This window comes from Lacerta agilis, chromosome 3, assembly GCF_009819535.1.
Source record: "Lacerta agilis isolate rLacAgi1 chromosome 3, rLacAgi1.pri, whole genome shotgun sequence".
Taxonomy (NCBI): domain Eukaryota; kingdom Metazoa; phylum Chordata; class Lepidosauria; order Squamata; family Lacertidae; genus Lacerta; species Lacerta agilis.
The window spans coordinates 63,610,419-63,625,359 of NC_046314.1; the positions used below are offsets into that span (position 1 = coordinate 63,610,419).

The 14,941-nt window shown below is 39.7% G+C and overlaps 1 protein-coding gene across 5 annotated transcripts in view; it reads left to right on the forward strand.

The window, feature by feature from the left end:
- The first annotated feature begins 12,439 nt into the window (after positions 1–12,439).
- The window catches only part of ESR1 (estrogen receptor 1), a 199,501-nt gene continuing 196,999 nt past the window's right edge, over positions 12,440–14,941 (forward strand). For 3 of the 5 annotated variants that reach the window (XM_033144017.1, XM_033144018.1, XM_033144019.1), the window contains exon 1: positions 13,281–13,917. The gene's annotated coding sequence lies outside the window, so the exon portion shown is untranslated. The other 2 variants (XM_033144012.1, XM_033144014.1) reach the window with 2 other exon arrangements.

Genomic DNA, 14,941 nt, shown 5'->3' on the forward strand with positions numbered 1-14,941 from the left:
AGTGACTATTGCCTGTAGTGAGAAGGGGTGGGCAGGAAAGCACAAGGAGACTTCCATTTGAACTTCTTTGGATTCTTCTGTATAAGCCCTAAAGGCTTTGGAATGACTTTGCTGACAGAGTAAAAGCAAAGCTAATTATCTCTAGAGCACTTTAGAATCTCATTTTTCAGAAGTACCAGCTTGGGATTTTTAATTTTAAACCTATGATTTATGAGCTGGTAGCTGTTACACTGAAGTGCTTACACTTGATTAAAAGTGTCTTTATCGAAAATGATCAGTCTGTTTCTTAAGCACTTCAAAAATGATTTATCCCAAATGGCATTACTTTATATTCATTCTAGTTTATCTAAAATAGGCTTTCCCAACCTTGGGATCCCAGATATTATTGGGCTGCAGCTCCCATCACCCCTGGCCATTGGCCATGGTTGCTAGGGGTGATAGTAGTCAAAGTGTGTGTGTTTCATATGGATCTTTATAATGCTGTAATGTACAGTATTTATGTTTCTGTTTTTAAATGTGTTGTAAGACCTTTGGGTAACATGCAACTATTAAGTCAGATAAATAATTTTTTTTTTATAAGAATTTTTTTTATTTTCAGCAATGAACAACAACATAACACACATATAAACAAATACAATCAAGAATAAAAACACACAATAAAAACAACGATAACATAACAAAGAAAAAAAAGAAAAGACTTATACATACCTAAAACAGGAACATAACAGCATTGTTCAATTCTAGTATCACATCTCCTTTCAAAATGGGGGGCTTCCCCCGTACTCTCTGCTGAGTTCATAATCAATATATTTTGGTAACTTTGTAACTATTTCTTAACATTAACAACTATTCTTAATATCCTTAAGAACACTAACAAAACCTAATAACTCTTTACATAAACCTCATTTCTTAAATGTTTCTATATATTCAAAATCATTCATAACATTACTTCTTGTGTACTATTTTCTATTACATCAACTAGCTAAAGCCATTTTAACAAACTGATTCTGCTTCAAATATCCAACTTCTCACGATTTTTTTAATAGTCCTTAAATTTCTTCCAGTCCTGTTGCACCTTCTCCTCCCTCTGGTCTCGGATTCTCGCGGTCAGTTCAGCAAGTTCCATAAAGTCCATAAGTTTCATCTGCCATTCTTCCACTGTCGGGAGCTCTTCACCCTTCCAGTTTCTTGCCAATAAAATTCTAGCAGCTGTTGTAGCATACATAAAAAACACCCTATCCTGACTGGGTATCTCCTGATTGGTCATGCACAAAAGGAAGGCCTCTGGTTTCTTACAAAAAGTAATTTTCATTACTTTCTTGAGTTCATTATAAATCTTCTCCCAGAAAGCCTTAACCTTCGGGCATGTCCACCACATATGATAGAAGGAACCTTCTACTTTTTTACATTTCCAGCACTTATTACTTGAGACATGATAGATCTTTGCTAACTTCACTGGTGTGAAGTACCATCTGTATATCATTTTCATAATATTCTCTCTCAATGCATTACAGGCTGTAAATTTTATACCTTCTTTCCATAACTTCTCCCAGTCATCCATCATAATATTATGTCCAACATCTTTTGCCCAATCTATCATCACAGATTTAACCATTTCATCCTTAGTATGCCACTCTAGCAACAAATTATACATCCTGGACAGGGTTTTTGAGTTCGGTTCAATCAATTCTGTTTCCAGCTTTGATTTTTCAATTTGAAAACCAATTTTTTTATCCAATCTAAATGTTTCATAAATTTGATGATACTGCAGCCAGTCGGAGACCTCCTCTTTCATCTGATCATAACTTTTCAACTTAAAAGTCTCTCCTTCTTGCTGCAGTATATCCACATACTTTGGCCATCTCGCAGACATATTAGGTCTCTTATACGCCTTGGCCTCTACAGGCGATATCCATCTAGGAGTTTTTGTCTCTAATAAGTCTTTGTTTCGTATCCAAACCTGATAAAGGGCTTTTCTAACTATATGATTCTTGAACATTTTGTGGGCTTTCACCTTATCGTACCAAAGATATGCGTGCCACCCAAATATATTATCAAAACCTTCAAGGTCCAATACATCAGTATTTTCTAACTTAAACCAATCCTTCAACCAGCAAAAGGCCGCTGCTTCGAAGTAAATTCTTAGATCTGGCAGGGCGAAACCTCCTCTCTCCTTTGAGTCCGTTAAAATCTTGAATTTAATTCTGGGTTTCTTCCCCTGCCAGATAAATTTTGTCAAGTCCTTTTGCCATCTTTTAAAACATTCTAGTTTATCAATGATAGGAATCGCTTGAAAGAAAAATAACTCTTAACAGTGCACAATAGCAACAGAATAGAAAAGGAGAGTGGGCTTTTCATTGATATGCAGCAATATTTTCTCTATGTGTTTACATATTTTGAGTATAATACAGTTAATATAAAGTAACAATTTTCATTTTATATAATATGTTACAAGAAACTAACATGAAAAATAAATGTGAGATTATATAGCATTCTTACAGTTCTTCCAACATTCTAAGTTGCAGTTGCATTTGATCCATTTGATCGGTCTTAAAGGGGGAATAGTTTATCTGGGTTTAGGAAATCATGATGTGTGAGTTGAATATACTACACATGCACATCTAATGCAGGTGGACACATCAGAAGTCAAAGTGAAAAGTACTTGAATTATACTGTACACAGAATTAACAATTTGGGTTTTTGTCTTGTAAATGCTTTAAGTAAGCTGCCTTAATTCTTCTATCAGAATGCTGCTTTTATTGATTCAGATGGCTGGAATATAATGTGGATTTAGAAATGGATGCTAGGATAATAGCATGTTTTTATTCCTGGCTGTAGTCTGCTTTTGATGTCTGTAATTCCTGTGAATTATTGGTGATCTTCTTAAGATGAAAGTCTAAGAGATCCAAATATGATCAAAAGCTGATATGATAAAATACATTGATAGGATTTGATGTACTAGTTACCTGGAGATCTAAACAGAGGTGGTATGTTTGTTGATGTGTTGCTGTACTTAAGGGTAACATGCCTCTTTGTACCAGGACATTCTCTAAACATTAAAGCAAGCAAGAAGTTAAATCACTTCTTAATGTTTTATTTGTCCATCTCAGAGGGGAGAAATGAGGCTGTATTGTCATATTGTGGTGGTTACAATCATTGTCTCCGTGTCATTAAAAACAGTAATCATAACTTTTGCATTTTGTATGCCATGTTTGAAAGAATAAGAAAACAAACAAGTATCCGGAGTAGCAATGATAATTCCTAAAATATTGTCCATCCACTCCCCACTCCAGGGCACCAGAGTGCATATATTTTCCTTTAACAGAATGCCCTACCAATGCTTTATCAGATGCCAATCAGATAAAGGTCAGCTATTGCACACCCAAATAATCCAGAACATGAAGGGAAGAAGTCATTTGGACACATCTGTGACTTAAAAGGAAAGGAATGAAGTAGGAAAATGCCTAACATCAGCTATAATGCCTAATACATTACCTATATATTTAATAAGTGTAAATTTGCATCAAACAGAATCAGGGACATTTGAGAGTTTTCTCACCAGTGTCCCCCCCCCCCTTTTTTTGTAAAAACAGGTAAAAGTAAAGGGACATAAAACCAAAAAGGGTTAGAGACTATCATAATGGCAGCACAGAATCAATCTTGTTCATTTGAATAGGTTTGTGTTGGATAATATTAATAAAAAGAGCAATCTATGGCATTTTAAACTTTGTGGGGGGCATTTTTGTTTGTTATTATAGTATTGTATATCAGATGAGGTATAGAAATTTAATTAATGACCATGTAATTGATGATGATGACCATGATAATAAAGTTGCAATCCCTACAAGCCTCTGTGGAGAAAATGGGATGTTGCTGCAGCAGGCTTTGGGTGGACTGTAAATATTTAACCAAATGCATTAAAGTTCTGCAGTGTGACTGGCGAAAAGCACATGGATATCAGCATCTCTGTCTTGATGAAGAAATATTTGATTATTTCTGGATATCTGTCTACATTTATTTCACAATTATTTGGGAAATGGTATTTATGCAGATTGGCAATATCTTTCCCAATTATTTTATCATTACAAAATACTTTTATAAGCTTGTTTCAGCTGCAATGCTATGTCATGCACTTCTGTTGAGTACCCTTTGGCCCAGTTAACTGGCAGAGATCTGATTTATGAAGAGAATAAACCTCTAGATCACAAACACTTCGCTTTTATATGTCTTATATCCCAGTTATATGTTGGAGTATAAAATAACTTCATTTTGCCACTTCAGTATGATTCATATGATCAGTTTTCTCACAGTATGATAATATTTATGGAATAACTTCACACTAGGATAATCACAGAATCCAGATCTCAAGGATAGGTCTATAGTTCCTTGCTCATGCACCAGAAACCAGAATTCAGTTGCTCTTGCTGATGCCATGGTGGGCATCAGTGTTAGTCTGTTGTAGCAAAAAAACCACCCACCACCAAAGAATCTCATGGATCAAGTTTCTAATGTTTACTGACACTGGATGATAATTGCCAAAATTCAAATTGCATACATGAGTCACCCTGGTGTGCAAATACCTGAATTATGCATATAAGACATGAGGACCAAAAGAGGTGTACAAAAAGATAAAACGCAACCATGCTTCAAAGCACACAAAAGTTGAAATACTTGTCTAAACATGAATGCTTTTAGCAGGTGCCGAAGAGTGCAGTGAAGGCACCTGCTTAATCTCAAGAGGCAGGGAGTTCCAAAGTGCATGTGCTGCCACACTAAATGGTCGGTTCTTACAAATGCAGGTCTTTTTTCTGGTCCATTGGCTGTAATAAATTGAAGTGATGATTAGTTGAGAGCCACAAGAGTTTGCCAGTTTGGAGGAACAGGAGATGAGCTGTGGAAGTGGGTGCTTAACACTCCCCCCCCCCACTGTTCCTAGACTCCAAACACCCTCCTTAAGCTGCTGAAAATACCTTTCTCTTTTAAAGTGGCAACAAAGTATGTGTGCCTCCTGACACAGTGATTCAGGAGTGATTCAGTCACATACCAGAATGTTAGGCCTGTGCATTTAAAGTGGATTAAGGCACTCTCATATCAGAGCATAAGTAGGCAAACGAAGGCCCTGGCCGGATCTGGCCCAATCGCCTTCTAAATCCGACCCACGGGTGGTCCGGGTATCAGCGTGTTTTTACATGAGTAGAATGTGTGCTTTTATTTAAAATGCATCTCTGGGTTATTTGTGGGGCATAGGAATTCGTTCATATTTTTTTCCAAAATAGTCTGTCCCCCCACAAGGTCTGAGGGACAGTGGACTGGCCCCTGCTGAAAAAGTTTGCTGACCCCTGTCCTAGAGCAACAAGTGCAATCACCCCTCCCCCCCTCCAGTTTGGAAAGCGATGAGGAAATACATTGAAAATTAAACAACTAAAAGTGACGAGGAAATACATTGAAAACAACTAAAAGGAAGATCTGTTCAGAATGATCAATCTTGCCCTAGATTACTTCAAAGTACATTATGCTAGCCTGCAGCAAAGAGTGGGTGTCATGATCTCAGGGCCCAGCTGCAAACAAGATTCAGACCTGGAGGCTGTAGAGTCTCCAGCAGAGGACTCAGACAAGTAGCCATGTTAGGTTCAGGGCATGGAGCCTGCTGCTGGAGAACCACTGAGTCCACCAAGCATGAGGCTGATGAACAGGAACCCCCAGGAAAAACCTCCCTTATAGCATTAAAGGCATGAGGCTGCCTAGCCACCTTCCCCTGAGAAATCAAAGGTCTCCCACAGTACCTCACCTGTCCAGCAGCCTTGGAAGTACACTAGGTGAGAAACTATAAATGGAGGAGTACCCATCTTCAGGCCAGAAGATTGGCATTTTAAGAATCTGAAAATTATCCACAACAGAGTGGAGCCTGGAAGAGGTGGAGGTGGGAGGCTTAAAAAGCTTAGTCTGCACTCAACCTTTGCTGGGATGAGTTGTTCACTCAGAGCAATCAAGGATCCAACAATACCTGCCTTCTCTGTGGGATCTGGCATCAGACCAGAACCTGACAGTGGGTAAGGATGGACAATGGAAGACAATGGTTGTTTCTTTGTGGGAAGGACCCATTTCAGTCTTTCCAATGCAACCAGAGGCATGATGTTTACTCTTAGGTCTGCCAGGGTGCCCCCCTGCCCTCTCCTTCCCAACCATCTCCTACTTGGCTGGGAGGGGAGCAGAGATGCAAGGATGCTCCACCACCATCACAATGGGCACAAAGAGGAGAATCCTGTGTAATCAGGAGCTCATGTTCTTGTCCAGCTTCTTGATTGGTATGCTCTTTAAGACTGCCATGACGCTTGGTATGCTCACACACCATTGCCCTCCTCTGTCGCTTTAACTTTGGATTCTGTAAACATGTGAGTTGAATTGGTGTAAAATCTATGGGAGTGTCTGATTTGGTCAAGGTGTGTGGCCTGGTCAGTGTGACTGTTGGGCATAACATTTTAACACATACTTCTCTGCTTGGTGATCCTGTTTTAGTTTCAGGTCTTGCCATGTGATGCTCATGTGTTTGATTTAAGACTAGCAATACCACAACTCTTGATGCAACACTGGCACATCCTTTCCTCTGAGATATGACTGTTGCTGGCTCTTGTTTTCTTTTGGCACCAGCTTAAAACATGCCTGTTTATTCAAACATTTGGAAATGGTTAGCTTGGGAATTTTATAGATGATTCTCTGTAGTTTTGTGATTGATATTAACTGATTTTATCTGCTTTTATGTTTTGTTTAATGGATTTGTTGTTTTAAATAATTTTTTATTGCTTCTCCCTGAGCTCCTATGACAAAGGGTGGGTTATAAATACGTTAAATATTTATAATATAAATATACATATTTTAAATCATACTCTCTTTTGCTGAATCCCACTCATAACGTTTGGGGTTTGCTAAGCAGACTTCAGAATCATCCTCATCCTGCAAGAGTGGACCAGTTGATCTAGAACTGCAGAACTGGATTCATTTCTGCTTTCAATGCTAGACACCAAAATCTATGACAATTATCAAGGGTTTGGTGGAATACTGCTCTTTTGAGCCTGCTCAGGACAGTTGGTACTCTGATCTTGTAGTAACCTATAGAACAGGGTGGTCCAACACGTGGCCTGAAGGCCGCATGTGGCCCTTGAGGCCTTTTTTGGCAGTCCTCAGCAACATTTGACACCCCCCCCCCCAGCCCTTGTATTGCTCTCCCAAAGCCAAGTAATGAGGTGCTGGGCTTTTGGAGGCAGTGTGAGGGCTCTGAAAGGGTCCCAGAGTCCTCCTGCCTCCTTCCCAAAGCCTAGTTAGCACATTACCAGCTTTGGGAAGAAGATGGGAGGGCTCTAAGACCCTTGCAGAGCCTTGTACCTCCTTCCCAAAGCCCAACACTTCACTTAGCTGGCTTTGGGAAGGCAGCATGAAGGCTGCAAGAAAGTGTCCAATTTTGGCCTTGCTCTCCTGTACGACAAGTCAGCGTACTGCTTGCTGGTTCCATGTGGAAGTACTCTATCCAATACAGTCGTACCTCATGTTGCGTTCGCTGTGGGTTGCGAACGGCGCGGGTTACGAACGCGGCAAAACCGGAAGTGTTTATTTATGGGTTTCACCGCATGCGCAGAAGCGTTCTGTGCTGGTCACGCATGCGCAGAAGTGCGATATCGCTGCTTGGGTTGCGTTCTTTCGGGGTGCAAATGGCACCCCGGAACGGATCGTGTCCGCAACCCGAGGTACCACTGTATATGCTCCTGATTTGATCATTGTGTCAAGTACTTGATTGCTGTAAAGTGAATAATCTCACTCTGATGTAGCCCAGCTTTTTTATTGTTTCCAAAATATTTACCACAATATTCTCAGTGATTTTGGAAATATTTTCAACAACCCAACCATGGTGCCTCATAATTAATCCATTAGTACTTCTGCTGAAGTTCACTTGTTGGGCAGCAGCAGTGCAGTTATCACTCTTAAAAATTATCTCTCTCTTCACTTGCATGCTCAGAGCTGAATACAGCAGCAGTAGCTCTCTATATGGTATTAGGCTACAACTCCCATCAACTCTGACTGCTGATCATGCTGGGTGGGGCTAATGGGGGTTGTAGTCAGACAACATCTGGAGAGCTCCATGTTCGGTATCTGATATGGGTATGTAAATACTCAGGTGGTTTGACTGCTGGTGCTGACTGTGATGCCTAGAATAGGGAGTATGAGTGTGGATGCAACCCAGGAACAAAATGCTCAGTTAGGTGTAGGTTGCTCAGTCAGATCTATTACAGCTTAATAGTACTTTTACGTATATTTCTGTTTTGACTACAACTGGAATACATTACCTTGAGTTCTAGACAGAGAAGAATGATTAAATAGAGATATAGCAGATTAAATAAACAATAGACAGGGAGATGAATTCTTTATAGGCATATCACAATGCTGTAAAAATAAAATGCAGGCTTTATATTGCTGGACTGGTCCAGTGTTATGAAACAGGGATAGAGATACCTCTATGCAGTGCTTTTTTCTGTGGGGATGCAGGGGTACACATACCCCTAAATATTTTGTGAATCATTGTACTTTTGTCCATTTACTGTATTTATTTCCCCCGATTTGAACTGTAAAATGCTGATTTTCTGGAGTCAAAATGAGAGTACCCCTAAACATTTTTAAAGAAAAAAAGCAGTGCCTCTATGCATAATATAGCAGGATGCAGTCTTTTTGCAGCAGCAAGACAGCAAGATGGACTTTATCAAGCAATTCTACGAAACTATAAAAGCTGGAATGAACACAAGAAATGTCAGGGACAGGACACAGCTAAGCCCTGAATAAGCTGGTTTCAGCTTTCAGCTCTGGAGATTGGTAGAAATTTAAAGGGGAAGCTATAAATCAAACTCCTAGGATGTAGCCTATTGAGTCATTATTAGAATGAGCCACCATTGTGTATATTTGACACGTAGCAATAGAAAGACATTAAAATTATGTACGTCGATAATCAAAATACCATGTCAAGAAAGATGGATTCTATGATCCCCTGTATGAATTAATCATTTATGCTGCTTCAGTTAGTCACAGGGAGAGGCAGATTGCTGTGGCTGCTGGTAATGGGTAGGCTTTTTTGTTTCTAGCTATAAAAAACTGATTAGATTTTATTCACACACTTTAAAGCCCATCTTTGCAACCTTAAATGTTAGAAATTTTATTTTAAATGTAAACAACATTATTCAGGGCTGACTTCTGTACCCAGTACAGTGGTACCTCGGGTTACAGACGCTTCAGGTTACAGACACTTCAGGTTACAGACTCCACTAACCCAGAAATATTACCTCGGGTTAAGAACTTTGCTTCAGGATGAGAACAGAAATCGTGTGGCGGCAGTGTGGCGGCAGCAGGAGGCCCCATTAGCTAACGTGGTACCTCAGGTTAAGAACAGTTTCAGGTTAAGAACAGACCTCCAGAACGAATTAAGTTCTTAACCCGAGGTACCACTGTACAATCTTCTCATGCTTGAGTGGCGATGCCGTGCAGAATACAGTACAAGCAGTACAGTACAGTACAGAGTACTGTACAGAATACAGTACAGAGGCTTGACAGCCATCTGTCAGGAATGCTTTGATGGTGTTTCCTGCTTGGCAGGGGGTTGGACTGGATGGCCCTTGTGGTCTCTTCCAACTCTATGATTCCATGATTCTAAGCATCTCTCCCATCTGTAGAAACCATCATTGGGCTCAGCATGCAAAAAGAGAGCAGGAAATAATAGTTGTGGCATTCCAAACCACATCACAGGAGTATTCTCCCCGCTCCCCGCTGCCACCAGAATGCTGTGATAATGACTGATTCAAGGATGCTAAACATCAATTGTCATCTAAGGATATGTGGGAAAACAGTAGCTATTAGGATTAACCAGAGCAAACCTGAATTAGGAACTGAGACTGATCAGATGATTAGCAATGGGGATTAGGGAATTAGCGGATTAGGGAAAGATACAAAGTGGATTAGAAAAAAACATCTGAGGATATCGGTGTAATCTGCATCCTGATCCTAGGCTGAGAGTGCCTCAGATGAGGCAGATGAGTAACATCCTCTTGATTTAATTCAAATACTTTTATTATTTAATTTGGGGATTGGCAAAAAACTTCAAACATTAGAAGTCTGCAAGCACGTGAAAAAACTTTTTTGAGGCAATTGTTCTTGCATGGTGGGGAATCTTGGGAGCAGAATTTTGGGAGCTGTAGTTTGATCATTCAGTGTGTTGAGTGTTAGGAAACCTATCCCCCCCCCCCCCAGAGAGCATACAGGTTAACAATTACAGACATCCTTTCTGCTGCAGCCAACTGCACCCATCAAAAATGTTCTCTGGACGGTAGGGGGCTCTCCTGAATAAGGTAGGTTGGGGCATTGTGGACTGCTGCCAAAATCAGAAATGGATCCTAACATAAATTGAAATAAGGAAGTTCACAAAAGTGGGTTTCTCCTCCCCCACAGCCCCCACCTGTGTTGTTCAGGAAGGGCCTTTGAACACCTGGAGATGCTTGCAGACGGAAGGAGGGGACAGGGCACTTTCTCTAAGTTTTTTTATTTAAAGGCAGTTATAAACTGCTTAATATTTTGAAATCTTAGCACTTGGAATTCAAGCCATTACTTTTAGAAATTGTATCTAATTTATTTATTTATTTTGTATTTTATGGTTTTACAGTATGGATTTATGGATAGTGTGTTCAGCTGTTCCTTGGCATAGAATCATAGAATTGTAAGGGACAACACAGGTCATCTAGTCCAACCCCCTGCAATGCAGGATTTCTTTTGCCCAAGGTGGGGCTCGAATCCATGACCCTGAGATTAAGAGTCTCATGCTCTGCTGACTGAGCTATCCCAAAGCTGTAATAATTTATTTTTTATAAATCTGCTCCACATGGTAAAATAATGACACCCCAATTTTCTTGAAAGAAAACATTGTACACTGAAGATGGCTATAAGTTAAGTACACTGAAATATAGATTTCTTATGAAAAGCAGTTTCCCAATAAGGCACTGCAAGCTGGCTGTTAAACTTAAAGCGGAAGTGTGTGAAGAAATTGCAAGCTGTTTTTTTTAAAAAAGTTCGCCTTTTCCTCGTGTATTTCTGGATGTAGACTATAAATAATAAAAATATATTATTTATATAAAAATAAATAATATTTATTTATATTATATTTGTTACTATAATATGCATTTATATTATATGAAATTATTATTTTATTATTTTATTTTATTTTATTACTCCTGAATGACTTGCACCTGTAGTGTATTACTCAAGAGCTTTCACATAAGTGGTCCATGAGCGGGAAAGAAGCTATGGTGTATACAAATCTGTTAGTATTAACATATATAAATGAAACACATCAATTAAATAGAAGTATATGAAATGAATTGGGAGACTTGTCTAATGAATTCATAAAAGCCCAGAAATCTAATACAGTACATGCTCCCTGGTTATAGTAAGTTAAGTCAGATCCATTATTTATTTATTTATTTATTTCATAAAATGTATGCACCATTTGATTGTAGAAAACCTCAAGATGGTTTACAATAGAATCAAGAAAAAATCACAGCCATACTTTAAAACACACAGAAGTCAAAAACTAAAACAGATTAAAATTATCTCATGATGGGGTCACTAACCTGGTGCCCCCGAAGGCCTCTGAACAGGGGCACCAGACTCAGCTATCTTTTATTTTAAAGCAATTTCTGTTAAAGGAGCTAGCCTGGCTGCTCCTACCTGTCACTTTTATCCAACAAGTGAAGTCAGAGCTGTGGTTCATTAAGTAGGTTGTGTAGACACCAGACAATAGTAATCCTTAGGATCTAAATGGGGCTGAATTTATAAAGGCGTAATTGGAGTAATCGCACCAGAGCCCATGCCAGGATGTGCCGCAGACTGAGCTTTCATTTAAAAAAAGCAAATCCCTACCACTTTTAGATAAAAAGGTATGTGCAGACAACCTTTTAAGCTGGGGTCACTAACCCAAAGCAGTTCCATACCTATCAGTCAATCACCCATTCCCACCACCCTTCTGAGTAATACCCCTCCCCACTCTCTCACTATATATAAGGGTCTGGTGACTTCTATTTCAGTGTATCTGAAGAAGTTGCGTGCACACGAAAGCTCATACCAAGAACAAACTCAGTTGGTCTCTAAGGTGCTACTAGAAAGAATTTTCGATTTTGTTTTGACCAAGAACAAATTTAGTTAGTCTCTAAGGTGCTACTGGAAGGAAATTTTATTACTATTTTTTATTTTCTTTTGAGCAAAGCAGGTGGAGAGACAATAACAATGCTTCCTCCAGCTCTGCAGCACAGACCACTTGGTGGAGTTGGAAGGGCCCACCCACTTTCCACTCTGGTGGCTATATTAACTCCACCTCTCCTTTCCAGAGGGAAGGACTTCACCAGGCAGTTGTGGGACAAAGATGGAAAGAAAAGGGTAGGATAAGTCAACCTCTTTAGGTTTTTGGAGGATGCATGGGCTGTGGGAAGTGCTGAGGCTGTTTCACCTCCTTTGCTTTGGCTTCCCATAGAAATACTTTCTGTGGAGGTGGGGGAGAGATTGTTCCCAAGTGGTTTTAATGTGGGATAGTGCAGAGACTTTAAGTGTTTCCAAAAAGTTTTTTGGGGGGGCCACCCACTTTTGGGGGGCACCCATTTCAGAGACATTCATATTATCATTACTTTTTCCTCCTGCCTGGCCCACAGCAGAAACATAATTATTGTCTCATACATCCCCAATTTTGATCATAGTCACATTTATTTAGGTGAAAAAATAGGGTCCCCACAAAGGATTGCACACAGGGCCCCTCAGAACATTAATCCACCACCAACAGTCTTATACAGTATAATCGTATTTTGAAGCCATGCAGCAGACAATATTATAGCACATAAAAATTCAAACATTTGCAGAGGACTAAAAGTGTCTATGACTGTGTGCAATTAGGCCACAGGGTTTAATCAATTTAATTTACATGTATTAACCCACCTCAGGATTTTTCATATAGGGAAGCTAATGTTCTGTCTTGTTTTAAAATTCATTTTTCACCATATATCTCCTTTAAATTAGGTAAGCAACTTGTTAGTTTGTTTTCTGTCTCACAGGATCTGTTTGTGCCCAAGGCAAACTTAAACAGCTGTGTTCCAGGCAGAAATGGGAAGATCATGTGACAGATGGGAAGGGCTTAGGAACCAGTAGGAAACTAATCCCTTTCAGGGCCACTTCAGGCAAATATCATACTACTCAGCAGTAGGTGAGTGGAGGGGAATGACGGGCCAATAAACTATATTTTGCTTCCAAGGGGCAGGTGAAAATGCATACAGCTTTAACTTACCTTTGCCAATGTTTTGAGCTTGTGGCCCCATTCTAATGAATATCTAGCAGCATGCATTTCCTGCCTACTCCTTAACTAATGTATTTTTAAGAAGCCCAACTTTTTTTTTGTAGAGGGGGAAATTTCTACCTTTGCCACAATTTATAACATAGGAAAAGAAATTCATTTGGACCATCTTAGCATTTTCCTGGCAAATTAATAGCACTATATCCTGTCATATATCTCTCAGCCTTGATGGTAAGTTAAAAAACAAAACTATAAAGTGCAGAGAGAGAAGCAGAGAAAACAGGAATCACAGGGCTCGTTGGCTATTTGATAGATTTCCCAACCTCTAGCATATGGTGGTGCTAGTACTTTATTTTTCAGCCAACCAGCCAGCCATGATTATTCATTTTACAGTTCTATCAGCCTCATAGTTACTGCCAGAAAGAGAATCTCATCATAGCTGAAAATACAAGCACACATGCAGCAGAAACCACTCAATGGGAAAGACATTTTAATGTCTCTTGCTCCAGCTTTTGTCTCAGAATGAGAAGATTGGCTGCAACTCAGATGATCCTGTCAAAGTAGGTGACTATCTTACTTCCTTGACTGTTTGTGGTATTGGCATTTTTTAAAAGACGGCTATAAGTTAAGTACACACCTAGGAGTTATGTGTGTGATGTGGGATATAGTTATTCATTTTCCTGTAGCAGTGAATGCATCCAACGATTGCATTCCCCCCCCACCCCCGAATAGTGGCTGAGGACAGTGTTGCTATCTGGAATCTGTGTCTCCCGGCTGTGGAAAACTGACATCTGGAGCAGTAATTACTGGGGATGTAGGGGGAAAAAATAAGTGCTTCCTTTTTCACAGAGCAGGAATAACAGTCTGTCTTCAGCACTCTGGGTGAAAAATTGTTTTTACAGAACTCACTTGGTTGAAGTGTCATGTTGTAAGGATACCTGCTGGAAACCACATGGATCTTTCCATTCAGTTATTTATGAATGAAGCCAGAAGCAACTATGCGACTTTGGGCTTCAAAGGCTGTTTTAACTTTGTGTGTGTGGCATGTGTATATAAAGGTATCATTAAGGACATCACCCTATATGCAGTTTTGCAGCAAGACAAACTTTGAGCTGCAAAGCAAATTAATTCACATTTCAGTTTAGCTGGCATTAAATACGGCAGATGTTTTAGAGTGCAAAGTGTACCATGTAAGCAGACCACTGTCTAGGCAGACAGGACAGTTCAAGCTTCTTTCACCTGCAAGCTCTAAATTCAGGCTGAGCATGATCAGTGCAGCGCTGTGGGATTGGCTCTTAGTTGCTTGGCTGCCAAAATTAAAATGACTCCCAGAGCGAGAGCTTCAGGGTCTACAGGTCAAGTTGGGAGTGAAGTTCCTTGTGCAATATCACTTGGAAGAACGGTGTGTTCTCAACTGTACAGAAAGCATTGAAATGTTGGAGTGGATGCCCTATCCCCACTCCCCAATGTATATTAATTCATGAAATAATTACGTCTAATATTAAATACAAAAGAGAATGTGTAGGCATATACGCATGGGGCACATGTAAAATACTAACAGTATTTTGCCCTATCAGAAATCCT